This window comes from Triticum aestivum, chromosome 6A, assembly GCF_018294505.1.
Source record: "Triticum aestivum cultivar Chinese Spring chromosome 6A, IWGSC CS RefSeq v2.1, whole genome shotgun sequence".
NCBI classification, from domain to species: Eukaryota; Viridiplantae; Streptophyta; class Magnoliopsida; order Poales; family Poaceae; genus Triticum; species Triticum aestivum.
In genome coordinates this window covers 515,224,497-515,241,952 of record NC_057809.1, presented here as the reverse complement: position 1 = coordinate 515,241,952, position 17,456 = coordinate 515,224,497, and positions in this window count along the sequence as shown.

The following is a 17,456-nucleotide window of genomic DNA, read 5'->3' as shown; positions in this document are numbered from 1 at the left end:
AGTAAAACACCCTCCTGAGAGGACGCGGCGGCGGCAGTCTGGGCTGCGCGCAAGCTAGGCCTGACCCGGCTCGCGAGGGGCTCGCGAGGGGAGGCGGCTGAGGCGAAGTGGTAACCAAAACGCGAGAAATTGCTTGAACAAGACTAAGCACCCCTTCCCCAAACACACGCAAATCTCAAATTCGAATCCAACTTGAATCCAGCGGGGGAAAGCGACAACCAAGGGGAAGAGCAACGAAAGCAAACAAAAGGCCGCGTCCAGCACCTAGTCTAGTCTTGGACGTCTTCTCACCAGCGCGGAGCTAAGTGCTGCCACTGGGCGTGGGAGGGAGCCCCAGGGCCTGAGGCTGGCACCCCTGAGACTCCGGGGCATGTACAACCCCACTCATTATTACGTGAGAGTGTCACGGGGCGGCGAGCTTCACAGGCACTGGGCCTTCTTGACTGGTACTGGCCTTGCTTCATATCGCCAGATGAGGGCCCCGCCTTGCGCCACACTCTAGTGCCATCAACGACGACCGGAAACCAGGACGCCGCCGATGGGGTAGAGCGGTCGCCAGCGGTTCCCCCGACGACCACGGGTCCTCCGCCGGGGGCAGGCCCTGAGGCACCTCCCCAGCGGAGGGCCTACCTCCTGAGAACACCTTGCTCCGAACGCCGCGGTGGTGATGTCGAATCCCTGCCCCTCCCCTCAGCCCCCTGCGCCCTCCTCCCGAGGGGTAGGAGGCTGTGGGAGCGGGGCAGCTGCCTGCTGTGGCAACCTGCACCTCCTGCGATCCATGGTTAGCGTATGCCTGCTGAAGAATTAGCGGTATCCGATAATCGTTGCTTCCAGCGTGCCCAGTGGGACCGTCCCGAGACTCCTGGAAGGGCTCAGCTTCTGGCGCCTCGTCCCCCGGCTTGGGCTAAGGAGCGAGCCTGGTTCGCCCTCGTGTGAGTGTCCTTGGTCCATCATGAGGGGCATGTATTCCTCTGGCGCCACCACCGCGAAGGCCATGCCGTCGTGCTCTGCGCGCCACGCGGTCCTGCCTGACGCGCCTACCATGGGGTGGCAGCGCGGCTGTCCACTGGGGCCGCGGGTCGCGTCGAGCCCTTCTTCTTCGCGGACCAGGAGCGGGGGCTGCACCGCCGCTGGTCCGGTGCTGACAGCCTCGCTGGTGTTGGAGTAGCCCCTGCGCGGGCCGCCCTGGGTTGGAGATGGGAGCTGGGTGTAGAAGGGGTGAGCCCCCGAGGCGGCGAAGCCCAGGAGCTCTGCCACCCACTCCAGCAGCACGTCGCGGCCGCCCTCCAGCAGTATGCACTGCAGCAGCTCTCAGGCCACCGTGAGCGCGGCCCTCGAGTTCGTTTGCTCCCGGTGGGTGTACGGTGTCGTGGTTGCGGCATGATTGGAGGCCCTTGCTGCCGACCGCGCCTGCCGCGGTGTGAGAGCTGTCGAAGCCTGTCTGCATCACCCGCGGCCCGTAGCGCCCTGCGGACCGCGAGCTGCCTGGGGCACGGGGTCGCCTGAGGCGAGCGGCTCTGCGCGGGCGGGCCATGCCGCCCATGGGTCTGGGTTGCCCTCCTGGTCGCCGGGCATGGTGATGACGACGCGACAGGGCACGGAGCGGTGGAAGACGAATTCCAACGCACCCCTACCTGGCGTGCCAAATGTCGGATTTCGGGCTCCGGCAGACCCTTGAGGTTCAAACACTAGGGTGCGCGTGGAGATTTCGCCTCCTACCTACCTGCACCCCTCCGCCATGCTAGGATCTGAACTAAGGAAAGAACAACACAAGAAACACAGGGTTTATACTGGTCCGGGCCACCGTTGTGGTGTAATACCCTACTCTAGTGTGTGGTGTGGTGGATTGCCTCTTGGGCTGATGATGATGAACAATACAAGGGAGAACAGCCTCGCGAGGGTCTATTCTTGGCAGGGGCGATGAACTGCTTGGAGGAGTTCAGTCACCTTTTTCTCTCTCTCTCTGCTTTCCTCCAACTGACCGACCATGATTTCGACCCCAGCTTGTTTCTGGGTTAGCTGATTCTCGATCCTCGATACCCCCTACCCTGGGGGTGGATATTCCTATTTCTAGAGGCCCTGGTCCTCTCCCCAAATATTGAGCGGGAAGGGAGCCAACAATGGCGGGCTAATTTGAAGGGGGACAACAAGTATCAGCTATCCTGACAAAAGTAGTCTTCGCCTGTGCAAAGCTCTGGTGATGACGCCGTCTTGGGCTCCATGGTGACCTCCTTCTCGTAGTCCTCCTGGTCTTGGTCTCGTTGCACCGAAATGGCAACCTTTGCCTAATGCCTCGGTACTCCGCAGCTGCGCTTGCCCCCTTTTCACCAAAGAGGGAAGGAGGACGCTGCGCGGGCTGGCACCCGCCTAGCGCCCTGAATCGTCATGGCTTGCGTCACGGGCACCTCGTGAGGTACCCCGCCTTGATCTCTCCGCCCCCTCGTGAGCCAGCCTGATGAGGCCGTGCCTGAGGAAACTCCGTGTCGTCCGCCCCGCGAGGCTTGGCCCCTCGCGAGGGTCTTGGGTTTGTGTTGGTGAAGACGGGCCATGCTGGGCCCCCCTTTGAGCCACGCCGCAGGCTGCAGGCAGGCAAGTCTGGGGACCCCCGTTCCCAGAACACCGACATAAACCTAACCATAGCATGAAACATATGGATCCAAATTAGCCCCTTACGAAGCAACGCATAAACTAGGGTTTAAGCTTCTGTCACTCTAGCAACCCATCATCTACTTATTACTTCCCAATGCCTTCCTCTAGGCCCAAATAATGGTGAAGTGTTATGTATTCGACGTTCACATAACACCACTAGAGGCTAGACAACATACATCTTATCAAAATATCAAACGAATACCAAATTCACATGACTACTCATAGCAAGACTTCTCCCTTGTCCTCAGGAACGAACGTAATTACTCACAAAGCATATTCATGTTCATCATCAAAGGGGTAATAATATGCATATAGGATCTGAACATATGATCTTCCACCAATTAAACCAACTAGCATCAACTACAAGGAGTAATCAACACTACTAGCAACCTACTAGCACCAATCCCGGACTTTGAGACAAGAATTGGGTACAAGAGATCAACTAGGGTTTGGAGATGAGATGGTGCTGGTGAAGATGTTGATGGTGATTGCCCTCTACCGATGAGAGGAGCGTTGGTGATGACGATGGTGATGATTTCCCCCTCCTAGAGGGAAGTATCCCCGGCAAAACAGCTCTGCCGTTGCTCTAGATTGGATCCGCCAAGGTTCCGCCTCGTGGCGGCGGAGTCTCGTCCTGAAAAGTTCCTTCCTATTTTTTTCTCATCGAAAGACTTCATATTGGAGAAGATGGGCGTCGGAGAGCCACCAGGGCGCCCACGAGGTAGGGGGCACCCCCTAGGGGGGCGTGCCCCCACCCTCGTGAGAAGGGTGTCGGCCCCCTGGCCTTCATCTTTGGCGAGGATTTTTCTTTATTTATTTTAAGACGTTCCGTGGAGTTTTAGTACTTTTGGAGTTGCGCAGAATAGGTCTCTAACATTTGCTCCTTTTCCAGCCCAGAATTCGAGCTGCCGGCATTCTCCCTCTTTATGTAAACCTTGTAAAATAAGAGAGAATAGCCATAAGTATTGGGACATAAAGTGAAATAACAGTCCATAATGCAATAAATATCAATATAAAAGTATGATGCAAAATGGACGTATCACTAACTAGTTTACGCTTATTGTGATGGTCAGTTTTCGGCTTTCTCCACTGAGGTGCTTAACCATATGAGCTGGAGGCACAATTGTAGTTGTTCTCCCTTTGCACACCTAGCAGAACAAAGCGGAACGTAGGAGGCAAGCGCAGGAGCCGGGCAAACCAACTATTGACCGAAGACACAATTCGAAACCGATGCATATATAGCAATATCCGAGAATGTTTTTGCCGAATCTCTAAAGGTGTCCGGCGTTGCACTGCAAGACTTGTTCTGAAAACACATAAATAGTTTAAAAGTGCCATAAGCTTGGAAAACAAAAAAACGTCAGGAAAAACTTGACGTCCGAACAAGATCAAGTGTTCGGTGCCAATCCGAAAATTGGGGAAAAATTGTGCTTCTATCGTGCATTAATATGACACATCCGATCTCAAGACTTCAAGCGGGTTAGCATACGGCTGCAGCCTCCTATCTCGAAGGCGGAGTGCTTCTCGTTAGACCAGTTTAGCGAACTAAACTTGAGCGGTCACTAGAGAGAAAATGGGTTATGTGGCTATTGACCACACACTCACGTCGAAAAAGGAGCGATAGAAAAAGTCTTTGCAATGACCAAGAAGAAAACACATTTACTATAAAATAGCTCATATAAATTTTAAGATCCCCCAAGTGTCTTGAGTAAAAGAATTTGATGTATAATGATTGTATGTACCAAAGTACTTATATCATATCTGTGTTCACCCGAACTTTATACGCGTCTTAACTGACCGTCGGCTTCTCCCTCTTCGATCAAGGGCCAAAGAGTGTTATGTACTCCACCTGTAGAGAATATCGACAGTGTTTTCGATAACTAGGCAATCAGGCCATAAGGCTGTAACAGACAAAGCGCGCTCAGGGAACTTATGCTATATTACTGACGAAGTGTAAGAAGCATCTTCGAAGAAAATAGTACCCCCACCCATACCTTTCTTCGGTGCTCATTGTTACTATGAGACTTGTGCAATAGATTTTTTGTACTCATGAGTTCCGTTGTGTGCCGACCATAATTGAAAACAATAAGAGCGCTAGCTTTCGGCTTCACCCAGTCTGAGGTCCGGCTCGGATGACCCGATCGTGACAATCGCATAGGTGCTCCCTTTACTCCCTAGCCGAACAATCGAGAACGTAGGGGTAAACACAGGAGCGAGGCAACCCAGCTTGCAAATCGCTTAAGTCAATATGGTGCATATTGTGGCGTAATACACGAACAAGGAATGAATCCGTACAAGTATAATCATATGCAAGAGGAAAAGCTTCATAAAAGAAGCCCCCAAGTAAACAGGGTATTTGAATTTGCATGTCACAAACAAAGTTTTGACAAGGAGATTTTTTACAAGCAACTTTTTCCCAAAAAAGTATAATGCTTGGTCGAACCGAACACAAGTTAAAAATTAAAACTTTGAGCATGAAAGCGACTTAGCCAGTTAATCTGTTCGGCATTGATGACGTGGTCCGAGCTTGATGCGGGACAAGGTTCCATCCCCCAAGCCGGTCCCGAGGTGGCGGAGCGGAGAGCTCGACACGCCGAAGTGGTGACATAGCACGGTCAATGCAGACCGGCAGAGTGACGCCGAAGTCCCTGGATCATTTTCCTATGCACAAAAAATAGTGCAAACCGGAGATCATTGTAATAATAATAATTAAAAAATCGTTGCATAATAAATAATTTATGCAAAGTGAGTAATAAAATAAATATGGCCTGGCGCCGAAGTCAATGTCGATGCAAGGCGTCGGCGTGATGCGGTAAAGGCGTGGCAAAGCCTGAATTCATAGGTCGGTCTGAGTTCCCGATGCAGCGTTCGCCGGACCAAGTATGGAAACTGATTGAACCACCATGTGACCGGCGTTAATGCGGCCATCATTTGATAGACCTGTGTACATATGATGAACAAACCAGAGTAATAATTTCTTGGGAAAAATGAACCCGAACAAGCAAAAAATACTAGGATTAATAGCACCTGGTTTATTTGTTGTAGCAATCCAAAAAAAGGTGAATCCGAAAATTGGGACTCGACCCGCTCACCCATTGCCTGATGGGCGATAAAGCGACGGTATGGTGATGCTGGCAAAGGTTGGCTCGCCGAGCCAAAGCCCTCGGTCCAGCTAATGTGACGGAGCTGGTCGACTAGTGATGCCGAAGTCTCCGGAGTAGGTTGATGAAGAGATGGCGAAGCCCCTGGTCCAGCGGAGATGTTGAAGCCTCGATGTCAGCCGATGAGTCGAAGTAGGTCAGTGTGATGGACACCAGCTTGAAGAAGCAACAATGCGGCCCTGCCAATGCAGGTCGTGATGTGGTCGATGCTGGCTTGATCAAGTGACAGTGCGGCGATGCCGGACTCTTGTTCGGCTTGCCGAGATGATGATCCGAAGAAGTTGAGCTCAGCTCAACAAAGTGACGATGTGTCTAGCGCAGGTCGGCAGCCTTGGAGCAATATTGCCGGACTGGTGTGACACCAGCATGATGATGAACATGACCTTAGGGGAGGCTTAAAAATTTACGGGCACGTGTTTAAAAACAACGCACAATACCCTAGAAGAGAATTCCTCTAAAAAGGTTGTCCAATCTCACGTTCATAAAGAAACATGAATTCGGATCGGATCTGTATTCGCACAGAAAACGGATCCGAAAATTGGTCCACTTATCGAAAGGTTCCCGGAGTTTGAACTGTCAGATCGAGCTGAAATTTGAAGGGGTGGTAGATATGGGAATTCCACGGTAGATGAACAGTTGGATCTTCCAAAGGACCACTGAGCTGGGCTCTGGAGACCACGCCCTAAACTCGTCCAGATTCTGGTCCAGATTTGACAGGGCTCCGGTATATCGTAGATTGTCAGAAATTCCTCCATCGGAACTCGACGAAATTTTGCATGGGTCTTGTACATTTAATTACACACTATTCCACCAAAGAAATCGTCAAACTGACACTTGAGGAGGCGGTGACAGCAAATACAAGTTCGCTGTCCATAAAAACAACACGGCCGCTCGAGGGCAATGTTGACGTTGAGCCCTCAAGCTCCATGGATGATTCCTCCCTGATCTTGATAGAGATCGGAGTTGATGTTTGATGAAGGCCCTCGTCCGAACATGGTGATCCGAACACGGGTGTCGGTATTCTGGGACGGGGGTCCCCAGACTTGCCTGCCTGCAGCCTGCGGCGTGGCTCAAAGGGGGGCCCAGCACGGCCCATCTTCATCAACACAGACCCAAGACCCTCGCGAGGGGCCAAGCCTCGCGGGGCGGACGACACGGAGCTTCCTCAGGCACGGCCTCATCAGGCTGGCTCGCGAGGAGGCGAAGAGATCAAGGCGGGGTAGCTCACGAGGTGCCCGTGACGCAAGCCATGACGACCAAAGGCGCCAGGCGGGCGCCAGCCCGCGCAGTGTCCTCCTTTCCTCTTTGGTGCAAAGGGAGCAAGCGCAGCCGCGGAGTGCCGAAGCATCAGGCAAAGGTTGTCATTTCGGTGCAACAAGACCAAGACCAGGAGGACTGCAAGACGGAGGTCATTGTGGAGCCCAAGACGGCGTCACCACCAGAGCTTTGTGCAGGCGAAGACTACTTTTGTCAGGATAGCTAGTACTAGTTGTCCCCCTTCCAATTAGTCCGCCATTGTTGGCTCCCTTCCCGCTCGATATTTGGGAAGAGGACCAGGGCCTCTATAAATAGGACCAGCCACCCACAGGGTAGGTAGGTAGAGGCGAAGGACGAAGAAGAGAAGATCAAAATCCGAGAGAGAGAGAAGGGTGACTGAACTCCTCCTAGCAGTTCGTCCCCTCCCAGCCAAGAACAGACCCTCGCGAGGCTGTTCTTTCTTGTATTGTTCATCATCATCAGCCCAAGAGGCAATCCACCAAACCACACACTGGAGTAGGGTATTACACCACAATGGTGGCCCGAACCAGTATAAATCCTGTGTCTCTTGTGTCGTTCTTCCCATAGCTTAGATCTTAGCGAGGCGGAGGGGTGCAAGTAGGTAGGAGGCAAAATCTCTGCGCGCACCCCAGTGTTCGAACCTCAAGGGTCTGCCGGAACCCGAAATCCGACATTTGGCGCGCCAGGTAGGGGTGCGCCGGAATTCGTCTTCCACCACCCCGTTCTCCTTCGACCATCGCGCCCATGTCTGACGCTTGTCGGGCCCGCGCCGAGTGTCGGGCCGCTCTCGCTTCCCGCGTCGCACAGACGGCTCCTGTCGGCGGGCGTCCTCGCCGTTCCCCGTCACCTGCCATCAACGCCGCCACCGGCCCGGCGGGGGACGAGCAACAAGCATCGTCTCAACATCCGTCCGTGCGGTAAGACGGCCGCACCGCAACTCCCTCGCTCACCCCAGCTGGTTCTTCATCCCACGCGCTCCGCGCACCCATGGAGGCATGAGCTGCGCTCATCACGGCAAACGAGCTCCTGCGCTACCGTCCCGTCGATGACGTCTACGAAGAATGGCTCGACCGCGTCGCTGAGCTCGTCCGCGCCACAGGGGGCTCTCCTGTGCCATCCGTTCCGCTGCAGCGCACCCCGCCCAGCGCGGGCGATGAAGCTCCGACGGCGCCCCGACCGCCTCCTCCTCAAGAAGGCGCCATGGCTCCAAGGCGCGTGGCCCCCGGGCGGAACCCGCTTCGTCAGGTGCCAGCGCGGCAAGAGCAGAGCTGCCAGGAAGTCCCTCGCCCGCAAGAAGCTGCCCGGGCGCTCCCTGCTCCAGCACATCGCGACCATGCTCCTGCTCCCGCATGCTAAGACCCCGCGCTGCTCCGAGCTGCAGTGCGTGGGGACATGCAAGACCAAGCTCTCCGTCACCCAAGGCCTCCCGTGGCCACAGCAGGCTGCCGTGCCTTCACCACCGAGCTACACAGTGTCGCGTGGCCCGACAAGTTCAAGCCAGACCTGCCTCCTCGTTACGATGGCATGGCTGACCCTACAGAGTTCCTCCAGCTCTACGAGCTGGGCATCGAAGCTGCCAACAGAGATGAGAAGGTCATGGCGAACTGGTTTCCCATGGCGCTCAAGGACGGGGCCCGCACCTGGCTCCAGGCACGATCTCCTCCTGGGACGAGATGTGCACCCGCTTCATCGCCAACTTCCAAGGTACTCGCGACCGGCCACCCACCGTGAGCGACATGCGCCGCATCAAGCAACAACCCGGGGAGACCCTGCAGAAGTACATCCAGCGCTTCAACAACGCACGCCTCAAGATTCCCAGGGTGACTGAGGAGGCCATCATCTCAGCCTTCTCCGACGGCGTGCGTGATGTCAAGATGAAGGAGGAGCTGGCGATGTATGAAGACCTGTGCACTTCCTTGGAGCTGTTCAACTTGGCAACCAAGTGCGCCAGGGCTGAGGAAGGGCGTCTCTCCCTCCTCGAGCTGCCTGCCGCAGACCCAGAAGAGAAGAAGCCCAAGGCCAAGGATGTGAAGCGCAAGGGGGCTGCTGTGCTCGTGGCAGAACCAGACACCAAGCGGGGCAGAGATCAGCCCGAACCTTCCAAGGGCAGTCGGTACTGTGTGCACCACGACCTCCACACCCACAACACCAACGAATGTCAAGAGCTCCGAGCCGTGCAAGAAGGAAGGATCGGCCGTCGCCCCGACCACGGTGACTGGGGCTACGGTCGAGGAGGAAGGAACGCAGGACGCTGGGAAGGTCGTGGCCCGCGCCAAGGGTGGTGCGATCAACCTCGCGAGGATCGCTGGCAAGACCCGCCTCGCGAGGGAGACTGGAGGGATCAGCCTCGCGAGGATCGCCCGCAAGGCAACACAAGCCTCCCTCCGCTGCCACTGCAGCCAAGGAGAAACAAGGACCGCCACCAGGACGAGGGGGCTGGGGGCTTCCAGGAGCCGCGCGCGGTCGCCTGCATCCTGGGCGGGGCTCAAGCCCCAGCCTCTCAATGCATCTTCAAGCAGTTCACCCGCGAAGTGAATGCAGTCCTCCCCAGGCTCGAAGCCACGCGCCCTCTCAGGTGGTCGGCGTGCACCATCACGTTCATCTCAGCAGATCAGCTCAAGTGTGCGGCTACAGCCGGAGTCCTCCCGATGCTTTGTTCCCCAATCATCAGCAACATGGTGGTCACCAGGACCCTCATCGATGGCGGGGCAGGGCTCAACGTCCTGTCCGTGAAAACATTCAACAATCTCCAAGTGCCCTACAGCCAGCTTCAGCCAACCAAGCCTTTCTCCGGAATCACCGATGGCTCCACGGTCCCGATTGGGCAGGTCCGCCTCCCTTTCACCTTCGGGGCACGCGTCAACGACCGCACCGAGCTCATCGACTTTGTAGTCGCTCACATTCGCCTGCTGTACAACGCCATCCTTGGGTACCCAGCGCTGGCCAAGTTCATGGCCGTAACTCACCACGGCTACAACGTCCTCAAGATGCCAGGAACTGGCGGAGTCATCATGGTGCCCTGTGAAGAGAAGGACGCAGTGTGTTCCCTGGAACGAGCCTTTCAGGCCGCGTCACTGGAAGACCCGGATCGCGGAAGCAGGAGGCTTCCCGAGACCGTCCCCAAGAAGAAGAAGACATCATCCGGCCCGGCCCCTCAGGAGGCAGGCCCCTCTGGACCCGTGCCTGCCCAGGGGGAACCTCCTTCTATCGCATAAGAAAGCGCGCCCGGTGCCCTCCTCAGGCAGGGCTCGGGGGCTTTCCCCTAGAGGGAGGCGCTTGGGCACCACATGGAGGCGTGTTTCGAAGCACGTTTCCCTCAAGAAGGAGTAAGGCAAGGAGAGCCAGACCCTCAGGAGTTCGTCAGCAAGGACATTCAAGAGCTACAGGAGTCAAGAGTCATGAAAGACGGCCGCCGCCTACCAGCAGTGGCTCCCCATCCAGGCGAGGATGGTGGGCTGCGCGTCTGCATCGACATACCAGGGCTCAACCAAGTCGCCTCTCTGGAGCGCCTCTGGCCCTCGCGAGTGGGGCGCTGTGGAGGTCCACCCCACAGCTACGTTCACATGCCTTACGGCTTGCCGAACGCGGCTGCCACGTACCAGCGCCTCATGAGGGGCATCATGGAGGCACAAGAGGCCAGGCGTTTCGCGGCCCTGGCAGAGATGGAGATGGTCCGCGAGGAGCCACCAGTGCCTCTGGAGCCTCCCGAGGCCCCTGGGCCTGGGGGCTCGTGAGGATAGGCTTCCGCAGCCCACCGAGTCTGCTACGCCAACACCCCTTCGTCCTCAACATCATCAGGTGACATCTTTCAAGTTTCACTTCCAGCTGGGAGCGCCCCCCAGGGTTGCATTATTCCCAGGCCGCGTGGGTCCGTCCCTGCGGCATGTATCCCTTTTATTTTATGTTGTTAGCTTACCTTGTTGGGGGCGCCCCTCGGGCTGCATGATCCCCAAGTCGCTCGGGCCAGACCCAGCGGCATGTATCCCATTTGTGTTTATTTCCGGTTATGCGTTCGACCCACCATGCTTGATTATTTGATGTCGTTCCACGGCACCTCTTCTTCTTCATGCCGGCCACTTGCACGTTAAACGGGGGGTACCTGAGCATCGCGACTCAGGGCTCTTACTAGCTCTCCAGCCCTCACCCTCTGGCCTTGTCCACGGCATCGCGACCTGGCATACCAGCGACGGCTGAGACCAGCTCGAGGGCCGGGACCCGAGGACGTAGAGTGCCGACATCTAACCGAATTTGCAGGGACACATCACAAGATAAGGCCCAGTGCCAGGCGCAACCCGCCTAGAGGTAGGGCCCCGTGAGTCCTACGCTGGCTCACGGGTGCCCAGATACACCTCGCCAGGCCCTACCGTGCTAGCCACGTGTCAGGGCGAGGCTGTACACGCCCCGGGGGATCCTCCCGGAGGGGGCCCCCTCCCACGTATCAGTGGAAGCACCATGCTCCGTGCTGGCTGACGACACTGCCGAGGAGCGGCTATGCCCGTACACATACAGAAGCGCTATGCTCCGCGCTGGTGATAAACAACTGAGGGTGGCCCCCGGGCCGCATCAACCTCAGGGAGCCCAGAGCTCGGTGTCTAGCCTCATCGTAACGCCTCCCCTCGGGAGTGCCGCGCGAGGGGGCTGGGCATGGGGGCTGCGCCTGGGTCACGCCCAGATGCACGCTGCCCAGCCAGCCCCCCCCCCCCGGCCTAGTTCGTCGCGCGTCTCTCCCCGAGCGGAGCCAAGGTACGAAGGCCGTTTGAGCGTCAAGGTGGACTCCTGAGCATCGCGACTCAAGAGCCTAACTGGTCACGTAGCCCCTCACTCCTTAGTTCCGAAAGGCAAACGGCGGTTGAGGTATGCGCGCGGCCAGGCTCTGTAGACGTAGAACGGTAGATCCACCCACATCACACCTCCCTACTTGTTGTTCGTGCGCAAAGGGGGACTCCTGAGCATCGCAACTCAGGAGCCTAACTTGTCACGTAGCCCCTCACTCCTTGGCCCCGTCCTGGTTTCTGGTCGGGACTAACGCTGGGTGAGGTATGCGCGGGGCCGGGCTCTGCCGGCGTAGAACATAAGCAAGTAGGAAGGAAAAGCGCAAATTTCAAGGAATTCAAAAGCAAATATTATAGTCCACACTGTTATCTCAATGCCAAACGCAAGTTTAAACGCCTCCCCGAGGCATGATACATGTGCAGGAATTAAAGGCAAGACAGGAGCCACAACGGAGTCACTTGTCGGCGGTGGAGCAGCGCGGAGTGGGTTCACCTTATGGAGCAGTGGGGTCGGCAGTGCCTTGCTTCGGCTTGGTGCTGAAGGCCCGGAACTTCCCCAGCAGAGCCTCCGCGCGACCCTTCACGGCCTCGGCAGCGGCAGCGGCACGCTCGCCGCTTACTGGCTCCAGCAGGCTGTCGAGGTCGATGCCGGGATCACGAAGGTAGATGTGGGTGAGGACCCGCGTCAGTGCTGCAGAAGACAGGACACGCGCCTCGGCCTCGGCCGTGGGGCCAAGGCCAAGGGCGACATCTTCAAGAGCATGAACCAGGAAGGGAAGCAGCTTGGCGGGGCCGTCCTCGGCGCCAGCCAGCGGGCTATCCAGGCTGCTGTCGTAAAGCATCCTCAGCGAGGAGCGATCCTTCGCCTCCATCTCCGTGAAGGCCACGCGGTCCTCGGCAAGAACCAGGGCCTTGTCGTCCAGCTCAGCCTTCCTCGCCCCCAACTCCTGCTCCAGCGCGCCTAGGCGGCCGCAGCACTTCCTAAGCTTGACCTCCCTCTCCTTGACGGCCGCCTCGCGAGCCTTCACGCCTTCTTCCTGCTCTTGGCGAAGGCAGGCCTCTTTCGCGAGCTGGTCCCGCAGGCCTTGCAGCTCGTCCTCCAGCGCCTTGCAGCGACCACGGACGTCGACCACCTCCCCCAGGGCTGCGTGACGAGCAGCCTTCGCCTCAAGGACGGCCTGCTTCTCCTCATCGCAAGCCATCGAGGCCTGGACCAGCGCCGCCTGAATCAAAGCGTCGAAGTGAACCCATCCTGAAGCCAGCTCCAAGCGCCCGGCCACTAAGCGAGGGTCGGCGCCAAGAAGATCCTGCCATAGTCGGTCCAGCTCAGCAGCAGCATGATCCAGAACGGCAGAAGGAGTCGGAGAGACAGCAACCGGTGGAGTAGGAGGAGAAGGCGGCAGCGCGGCCACAACATCCTGAGGCGGAGTCTGCCGCGCCCCAACGGTTGTAGTGGCGGCGGCAGGCAAGGACACCTTGGGAGTCACTTGGGCCGTGGGGACTAAGCTCGCCCCAGCCGGCTCAGCCAGGCCTCGCGAGGACAACCGGGCAGGAGAAGCCTGTGCGTCGCGGTCACCCTCCTTCGCGGGCAGAGGCGCTGCCACGGATGGAACCTCAGGAGCTCCCTTCGGCTTCTTTGCTGCGGGCACCAGCCTATCTAAGAGATGTGGACGTCAAGCCTCAGAAGCAGAACAAGAAATAAAGACAAGAATCAAATGCTTACGGGTCGTCGCCAGTGAGCTCGAGCGGCCTCCGGCCAAATTTGAAGCCTGAAAGCCGGCTGGAAGGGTCAACCTCGGGAAGCTTGGAAGCGGAAGGTGCGTCTGCGGTCCGCCTCGGGGCCGGGGCAAACCCGCGGGAGATCAGCCCGGTCCTGTCCTTCTTCGGGATCGGGGGCAAGCTCCCGCCGTCCTGCTCGTCATCATCCTTGTCTTCATTGCTCAGAGAGAGGCGGAGAACACGGGACCTGCACCGGGGGAGGGGCGCCCTCGACTCTCCGTCAGTCGCCTCGGAGTCAAGCCCTTTTTCCCGCTCCCCTCCTTCCTCCTCTTCGCTGGAGTCGTCGGAGGACACGTCCACCGATTCCCCGGGAGTTTCAATGGGCACGGGCCCGTCCTCGTTAAAGACGTACATGGACTCCACTACCTGCTCCCAGTCATCACGGAGGAACAAGGGCGTAGGAGCACCCTCCAACCTCGCCACATCGTCCCCGACCAGAGATTGGAGGACTGCAGCCAGATCTCCGTCAGCCAAGGCCGCGGGGCTCGGATGGGGCCTCCACATCGGAAGTGAGTACTGCCAAAGCAGAGCCAGCTGGTGCTCCAGGAATTCCCTCAGCAGCGACGCGCCAGTCAGCTTCGCCGCCGCCTTGTTGGCCGGCCTCAGATCCGCGTCCATCTTCTCCAACACCAGCTTCGCGTGGGGGTCCGCGAGCTCCGCTCGACCCCAATCGCTGGAGCTCGTGGGCTGCTCCGTGGGCAAAATCAGCCGAGGGTGGATGCGCCCAGCATCCGCCAAGACCCACTTGCTCCTGAAGCCCTCAATCCTTTTCCCGGGGTTCGAGATGGCAATGGCGCCACCGTATGCGAAGAAGCTCGCGCACGCGGAAGCAGGACTGCGAGAGGTCCAGAGGTAGAAGTAGTGGCGCAGCAAGGCCACTAAGGGTTGCACCCCTACGTGAGCCTCGCAGTAATAGGCGAAGATTGCCAGGAGAAGGACGAAGTTGGAGTGGAGATGCAGAGCATGTAGCTTATAATGGCGGAGGACAGAGAAGAAGAACTCGGAGAAGGGAGGCACCAGGCCAGCAGCAATGGCACTTACGAAGAACGGATAGAAGGTGCTCCCTTGGCCCTTAGGGGTGGCGGAGCCGGCCTTGAACACCTTCGCCCCGTCGATTCCCCGCGCAGCCGCCATCCGGCGCAACCGGGCGAGGCTCGCCTCCAACACGTTCGGCGAGTCCAGGGCAGATGAGTACCAAGCTACGGCCGGGGGCTGACGAGGCGCCATGGCTTCCTAGGTCACGCGGTCGGAGTAGATCTAGAAATTTTGGAGGAAGGAAGGAGAGGCGCAAGAAAGGGGATCTGAGCAGCAACCGGAGAAAGCGAAAAGCAAAGCCTAGGCGGATGCCACTCCTTTATCGACTCGCGCGGTTGCTAAGGCACCCACGTCCAATCAACCGCCACGCGGCGCCCAAGGCCGCAGGCTGTTAGGGCCCGCGGCGCTTCGCTCTTGCCCTTCCGCCTCCTGCACGGCCAAGTCCGGGGGCGCCTTGGGCCTGGGGGCTACTGTCGGCGTTCTGGGAACGGGGGTCCACAGACATGCCTGTCTGCGGCCTGCGGCGTGGCTCAAAGGGGGGCCCAGCACGGCCCATCTTCATCAACACAGACCCAAGACCCTCGTGAGGGGCCAAGCCTCGCGTGGCGGACGACATGGAGCTTCCTCAGGCACGGCCTCATCAGGCTGGCTCGCGAGGAGGCGGAGAGATCAAGGTGGGGTACCTCACGAGGTACTCGTGACGCAAGCCATGACGACCAAAGGCGCCAGGCGGGCGCCAGCCCGCGCAGTGTCCTTTCCTCTTTGGTGCAAAGGGAGCAAGCGCAGCCGCGGAGTACCGAGGCATCAGGCAAAGGTTGCCATTTCGGTGCAACAAGACCAAGACCAGGAGGACTGCAAGACGGAGGTCATTGTGGAGCCCAAGACGGCGTCACCACCAGAGCTTTGTGCAAGCGAAGACTACTTTTGTCAGGATAGCTAGTACTAGCTGTCCCCCTTCAAATTAGCCCGCCATTGTTGGCTCCCTTCCTGCTCGATATTTGGGAAGAGGACCAGGGCCTTTATAAATAGGACCACCCACCCACAGGGTAGGTAGGTAGAGGCGAAGGACAAAGAAGAGAAGATCGAAATCCGAGAGAGAGAGAAGGGTGACTGAACTCCTCCTAGCAGTTGGTCCCCTCCCAGCCAAGAACAGACCCTCGCGAGGCTGTTCTTCCTTGTATTGTTCATCATCATCAGTCCAAGAGGCAATCCACCACACCACAAACTGGAGTAGGGTATTACACCACAATGGTGGCCCGAACCAGTATAAACCCTGTGTCTCTTGTGTCGTTCTTCCCATAGCTTAGATCTTAGCGAGGCGGAGGGGTGCAGGTAGGTAGGAGGCGAAATCTCCGCGCGCACCCTAGTGTTCGAACCTCAAGGGTCTGCCGGAACCCGAAATCCGACAACGGGGCACGGTTCTTTGTCGAACCAAGGTGACCAGTCGAGCTGGTGACGAAGATGCCGAAGTCGCAGTTGATCTGCAGACGAGCCATCGATCTTTTTGCCGATCACACAACGGAACTCTCAATGAAAGCACCAATGTTGGTGTCAAAACCGGCGGATCTCGGGTAGGGGGTCCCGAACTATGCGTCTAAGGCGGATGGTAACAGGAGGCAGGGGACACGATGTTTTACCCAGGTTCGGGCCCTCTTGATGAAGGTAAAACCCTACGTCCTGCTTGATTATTCTTGATAATATGAGTAGTACAAGAGTTGATCTACCACGAGATCAGAGAGGCTAAACTCTATAAGCTAGCCTATGGTATGGTTGTTGTATATAATCTATCGACTAGCCTGGCCTCGGTTTATATAATGCACCAGAGGCCTAGGATAACAAGAGTCCTAGCCGAATACGCCGGTGGGGAGGAGTCCTTGTCTTGATCACCAAGTCTTGTGGAATCTTCCATGTATGCGGCAACTGTCTGAACTGGCCCATGATTATACGGCCATGGGGGTCCTCGGCCCAATCTAACAGATCAGGAGATGACGTGGTGAGTACCCCCTAGTCCAGGACACCGTGAGCTGTCATTAGGGTTTGTTGTGTGCTGAGTGCTACCTACACTTAATGGTTCAGATGTATTTCAGTAATCTTTAGTACTTGTAAAGTTCACAGGGTTTCAAAATTCCGGCCCTAGGAACAGACACTAGTCATTTTGGATTGTTGGTCGTAGTGACATTGACCCAGATTACTACTGCAGGCCAGGTTTGTTGACAATTTTACTTGTCTTTCTTACTCATTCGATATGATATCCAATTATTCACGTCGATTAGTTGCAAACAATAAGTGCTATACAAACTTCTTGATTCAAATTTTGGACAGCCTCTTACTTCAGTTACAATTCTGCATACCTGTCCTAGTAAGCTCACAAGTAAATGATTGATTCACTACATCTATGCTTGCCTTGTCATATTTGTTGTCAATATTCTTTTAGGGTGGACCACCCTGTTTCAAAATACTGGAACCATAGACATGAGTGAATAGTATTTCTCTGTGTGATCTCTTCCATCATGTGTGGGCAACGAGCACTGCATTGTATAGAAAGGAAGTGTCATTTCCAGCTTTTACATAGACTACGATCTTCTACATGGAATACAATCTGCCTACTTGCTTTGTGTCACACTACCAGCACTCCACCCTTGAAGATAAACATTATGCCACTGATAATTCCTTAGTTTATTTGTTCAAATATGAATTTGATATGATTCTAATGTTCCTACTTCAGTTTGTATTTCTGTGTGGGGTCTGGTCAGCACAGTTGGGGGTGAACTTTGCATATGCA